Below are 6,156 nucleotides of genomic sequence, written 5' to 3' on the forward strand. Positions count from 1 at the left end.
AAGGAGGTGCTTTCCGTCCTGTCTTGGCCCTTGGCCTGTGAGCCCCCTAGCCATCCACCTTTTCAGGCCTTTGCAAGCCTCTTCGGTCAGCTTCAGACACAGACAACGGTGGCACTGGCTGTTGGAGTGCCAAAGGTACATTTCTCTCCCAACAGCCGGTGCCCCAGAGCTTTCTTGTGCGTGGGTGACGAAAGGGTGGCAATGTGTTAATGCTTTGGCTGAATATGCATTCTGAAAGATCTGGAAACCTTTGGGGAGCAGGGGGCACCCTACTAGTCATCCCAAGGTCATCCCAAGGTCGTTGAGCCTCCAGTAAGGCCCAGTTCTTCTCTGATCATTGAGGTGGTGGAGGATGGCCTGTGTGAGTTGATCACAGTGTTCTGGCCACAGCAGATGTGTCCCTCCATCAAAATGAACATTGGATTCCAGGAGTCCAAGAGTTGCTTAAAGTCTTAAATTTCCCAGCATGCTCTTAAACCTTTCGGGGTGACCAGAACCAAACTCCGGAAACTGGAAGAGTAGCGTCGCCAAGGTGAACCAAAGCCAAACACAGCCATTCAATTGGTTCCGACTTGTAGCATCCTTACTACATGGTGTCTGAGGCTATAAACCTTTTTTTTTTTTTTTTTTCAGAAAAAAAGCAGCTGTAGCAAAATGAAAACCAAACCTACTAAAGATGCATTAAGTGACCTTTGCACTTGTGTTGTCTCTTCTTGCAAATAGAGGTTGTTGCTGCTAGGGGACTGCTCCAGCACTGGCGTTAGCCGAGTAGTTGCATCCAGCATGTGACTCCAGATTTGGATGGACTGCAGGCTGTAGCATTGCTGGAGTTCCTTGGACCCTGTATGCTGGCATGGAGACAGGATGTACCCCAATCGGGGTGGGCTGGGGTGTAGCCTGCCACCATGCCCATGGCCACACCGTTGGTTCTGAGGGCAGCAACAGATGCTGGGTAGATGGCAGAATGAATGCTGTTCGGCTAGAGTGTGGTGGATGACATGGGACTGGGCAGCATACACCAGCTGTGGGTGGCTGGCTCCCTGGGCCTACAGATTCCGCTGGGGGGAGGCAGATCTGTTTGGATACAAGGCTGTCCAATATGGGTTGGGTATGGGGAGTAGGGAGGTGGAGCAGTATTATTCTGGGTTGATGGGACCTTGTATGGTCTCCCTGCAGTATATCTGAAAGCCGCAGATGCTGCTTGGTAAGTTCAATTCTCGGTCCGTGTCCACTGGGAGGTGGAAAGTGCCTTCGGTACGACAGGACGATGAATTCTGTGGGTGGGCTTGTTTCATCAGCAGAGTTGCTGGAGGATAACTGGATCTGTTGGTGGGGTAGAGGCTGGGGCTGTAGGCAGGAGCTGCTGCAGGGTAGGCTGTAGGATAACCTGTGTAGGCCATGTTCTTCGGGTTGCCCCAGGCTGCATGAGGCTGTACACAGGGTTCACTGGGGAAGACTGAGGATCTGGCGATCAACTGCAGGAGAAAACAGCAGTGCCTGAGGCAGAGATGCCCTTGTCTTTTCTGGGGGCTGTAGCAGTGACTCTGGCTCCCTCACCGCTGTCTGTAGGTGGCAGATGGCCAGACTTTCTGTGAACAAATAGCCTCATCTTTTTGTCACAAAGTAGCTGGTGAGTTTGAACCCCTGACCTTTTAGTTAGCACTTCAATGCTTACCCTACATCACCACCAGGGTTCCAAGTCACTTTAAAATGTGACAACCCCCCACCCCCACCCCTCGGCAGGGGATGCATAATGCAGCCCTCATTCCAAGGGTCCCTGACTGATGCAGAGAAGGGGAAAAGGAGGCGAAGATCAGTGGCTCAGCATTCTGGCATTGTCATGTGGAAAAGCTTGCCATTTTGACTAGAAAGTTCCCATTCTTTCTCATCTGTTCCCAGTGGAACAGAAGCATCTCAGGAAAACGACAAAAAGTCTTCACTGAATCCTTGTCATCCTTCCCATTTCTGCTCATCTCACCCAATTCATAAATAAAATTGGTTTTTTTTTAAAATAGTTTTGGGGGCACACACTCCATATATCATACAGTAATTCAAGCATATCAAGAAGAGTCATACAATCATGACTACAATCAATTTTAGAACATTTTCTTCTTTCTTGTCCTCATCGTTATGAGCTCCCCATTTCCCCCAACTTCCCTTGAATACCCCCAAAAGAACCATTAATCCAATTTCTGTCTCTATAGATTTACCTATATATACATATATATAGGTTTCATATACAGGAAAACATACCCAAGAAAGCTAACAATAACAAAGTAAAACAGACAAAAGCTTCAGTCAAAATAAGGTAGAAAATATTAAAAATGAGAACAAATTTAAAAGGAGTCAAAAAGGAGATCATATGGTAAGATGTTAAATTGTAATTTAACTACGTCTGCCATAATCTATTTCCCAATGCTCTCTGTAGGACGGCAAGGCTATTCACATCTTTCATAAATCATCTCTAAGCTTGTCATTTACTTTATCATTCACGAAACCACTTCACAAAATGTTCCAACAAAAATGGACTCTACAAGACTATTAAAAAGAACTATGATATTTCACATGTGTATACCAATGGATTAAAGCAAGATTTCTAAAACTTTCATGAAAAACAATTTTCAAACTGCTGCTGCTCCAAAGGTATATGGAATTAAATAAACTATATGAGACAAAAGGATTACTGTAAAGTTTATATTAAAATATTCTTAATATTCAATGTTTCATTTTATAAATATTTAAAACAACCTCACTACCATAAAGTCAATTCCAAATCATAGCAAACCTATAGGGCAGATAGAACAGCCCTGTAAGTTTCTGAGACTAACTTTTTAAGGGAGTAGAGCCTCATCTTTCTCCTGAGGACTGACTAGTAGTTCCAACTGCTGATTTTGTGAAGAGGAGGCACTGCTAGAATCTTATAGGGATGTGTTGAATGTATAGATTTCTTTGTGTAATAGTGTCATTATTAGTATTGTCAATGTGAGTCTTCCAACCCATGAACAGGGGTTGCCTTTCCATTTATTTCTATCTTCTTTTAGTGTCTCTCAGCAATGTTTTATAGATTTGAATGTGCATTCCTTGCACTAACGATGAAATTTACTGCTAGCTATTTTATTATTTTGGATACTATTATAAATGGAATTTTTTTTCTTTATTTCCTTTTCCAGTGATAATTTCTAGAGCATAGAAACACAATTGATCTTGCCATGTTTATCTTTACCATATGACTTTGCTGAATTCATTTTTATTTCTAGTATCTTTCTTGTGGATTCTATGATATGTTTTATATATAAAATCATATCATCCATGAATAGAGAATGGTTTATTCCTTTTCCAATCTGTATACTTCGTATTTCTTTTTTACCTAATTCTCTGGCTAGAACTTTTAGTAAAATAAAATACATTTGATCATACTAAGTAATTTTCCTTCTACTCTTAGTCTGTTGAGTATTTTTATAATGAAAGGCTGTAGCATTGTTTCAAGTACCTATATGCATCAATTTGGGTAGCCATGTTTTTTGCCCTTTATTCCATGAATGTTTACATTGATTGATTTTTCTAATGTTGAATCACCCTTGCTGAGATAAATCCCACTTGGTCATGTTAAATAATTCTTTCAATAGGCTATAAGATTCTCTTGAGTATTTTGTATCAATATTCATAAGAGATATTCATCTGTAGTTTCTTTTCTGGTAGTATATTTACTGGCTTTATTATCAGAGCAGAAATGCAGCAAAGCTAGATTCATAGAATAAGTTTGGAAAAGTTCCACCCTCTTCTATCTTTTGGAAGAATTAAAGAAGACTTACTGTCAATTCTTTAAACGTTTGGAAAAGGTCCTCAGTGAAGCCAATTTGGCTCATGGCCTTTCTTTGCTAGGAGGTTTTTGGAGTGTTTGTTCCTTATTGTGGCAAATATTTGTGTGATGAAATATATGCCATTTTCACATTACTCATATGCACAATTCAGCAGCAAAGCTAGACTCATAGAATAAGTTTGGAAAAGTTCCACCCTCTTCTATCTTTTGGAAGAATTAAAGAAGACTTACTGTCAATTCTTTAAACGTTTGGAAAAGGTCCTCAGTGAAGCCAATTTGGCTCATGGCCTTTCTTTGCTAGGAGGTTTTTGGAGTGTTTGTTCCTTATTGTGGCAAATATTTATGTGATGAAATATATGCCATTTTCACATTATTCATATGCACAATTCAACAGCATCGGTTATGCTTATCATGTTGTTCATCCATTCTCCCTTTCAAAAAATGTCTTTAAACCCTTAATAGAAGTTCAGTGCCCCTTAAACAATGAGCCCCACTTTTCCCTACTATGTTAGACAGGGCTATCTAGAGAAATAAAATCTGAACACTACTAATGTTACATGTATTTATATAGATACACAGATAACATAAGAAATAAACAGTTAATTCATCTATAAAGCAGTACAAACGGCTCAGTGCAACTCACTCCGGTGGGAGAGCTGTGAGACACTGGCAGTCCTTCAAGTCTTGAGGGCTGCCAGGTAGTCCTCTGTAGAGTAATTCAGGCTATCGGGCACAGGCAGCAAACAGCAAGGCAGGTCACCAACAGTCAGCCAGAAGACAGGGTCCGACAGTCCCCAGCTCAAGAGATGTTAAGTTTCAACAGTGTGGCGAAGCAGGTCTTGAAGGAACCTCAAGTTACAGCAACACAGTCCATGAGTTAGGTGTTCCACAGGTAGTGAAGCTTGCAAATTGAGGCACAGAACAAGCAAGGCAGCTGTACACTGGTCCGATGATCAAAGAGCCAAGAGACAAGAAAGGCAAGGCTCGACCAGCCATTTAACTCGCCACCCTTCAATTAATCCCACATGTGTTCATTGGCCATGTTGGCACAATAAATGTTAACTATCTCACCTACTTTCCTATCCACCACTGGTAACCACTAATAACCTGGCCTCTTGATACACCTGTCAATTGTGTATATTTCACCTAACTGGAATTATATAATATTTGTCCTTTTGTGACTGACTTATTTCACTAAGCATAAGGTTTTCAAGGTCTTACCATGTTGTAGCACACCTACAGAGATATTTCAGTTCTCTTTAGCCTTAGTAATATCCCACTGTATCAATGGATATATATATATGAGAGAGAGATAGAATTGCTCGATAATGCGTTTAACTTTTAAAGGACCTGTCAAACTGTTTTATCCAGCAGCCGTACCATTTTACAATTCCAACAACAATGGATGAGGGTTCCAGTTTCTCCATATCCCCGTCAACACCTGTTGTTTTCCTTTTAAAAAAAAAATCATACCCATCTTATTGGATGTGTAGTGTTATCTCACTGTCATTTGGGTTTGCATTTTCCTAACTACCAATGGGAATCCCTGGTTGGTGAAAACCATGAATGTACTTGTCTGCAAATTAAAAGGTTAGAGGTTCAAGTTCACCCAGAAGCATCTCAAGAGGAAGGCTTATCAATCCACTTCAGAAAAATCAGTCACCGACAAATGTTAAGTTTCCGGTGGAGCACAGTTCTACTCAGACACACCTGGAGTTATCATGGTTGGAATCTATCTGATGGCAACTTGTTTGGTTTATTGGTTTTGATGGCAAATGACTTTGAGCACTTCTTCATGGGTTTATTGGTAACTTGTATATGTTCTTTGGTGAATTGTCTAATGGAGTTCATTGCCCATTTAAAAAAAAAAGAAGAACATTTTGTGGTGAGTTGGGTGGTTTACAGAGCAGAGCAGTTTTCCATTTGATAATCCATCTGTATGTTGTTTCATTGATTGCAGTCACCATAATGTCATATCACTTATAACACAACCTTCTTCCTGCTTGCATAAGCCTTCTGAACTGTGCCCTTGGGTAAATGCTGCCCTTTTGATCGCAAAAAGTTGATGATTCTAAGGTGTGCGTGCTTCCCTAGTGTCACGTTCCCCTTTTAGACCTGTCTATTGTTTGGCTGAAAATTGAGCCATGGGCGTGAGTTTATGTCCACACCTGAAGGGTGACTTAGAGCCATAATCTCAGGGGTTCCACCAGTCTTTATCTGTCTAGTAAGCCTTGTATTTTTCACGATTTAGCATTTTGTTCCACATTCTTCTTCGATTCTATGCAGGTTCTTCCGTTGTGATCCCTCTCAGAACAGTTTCTTCTTTTGTACAGTAA

At 41.0% G+C, this 6,156-nt stretch overlaps 1 pseudogene; it reads right to left on the reverse strand.

Annotated features, from left to right (window-relative positions):
- Positions 1-735: 735 nt before the first annotated feature.
- On the reverse strand, positions 736-3,866 carry LOC101648280 (annotated as a pseudogene).
- Positions 3,867-6,156: the final 2,290 nt, after the last annotated feature.

Source organism: Echinops telfairi, unplaced genomic scaffold (assembly GCF_000313985.2).
Source record: "Echinops telfairi isolate 266 unplaced genomic scaffold, ASM31398v2 ScPeMD7_7427;HRSCAF=8465, whole genome shotgun sequence".
Taxonomy (NCBI): domain Eukaryota; kingdom Metazoa; phylum Chordata; class Mammalia; order Afrosoricida; family Tenrecidae; genus Echinops; species Echinops telfairi.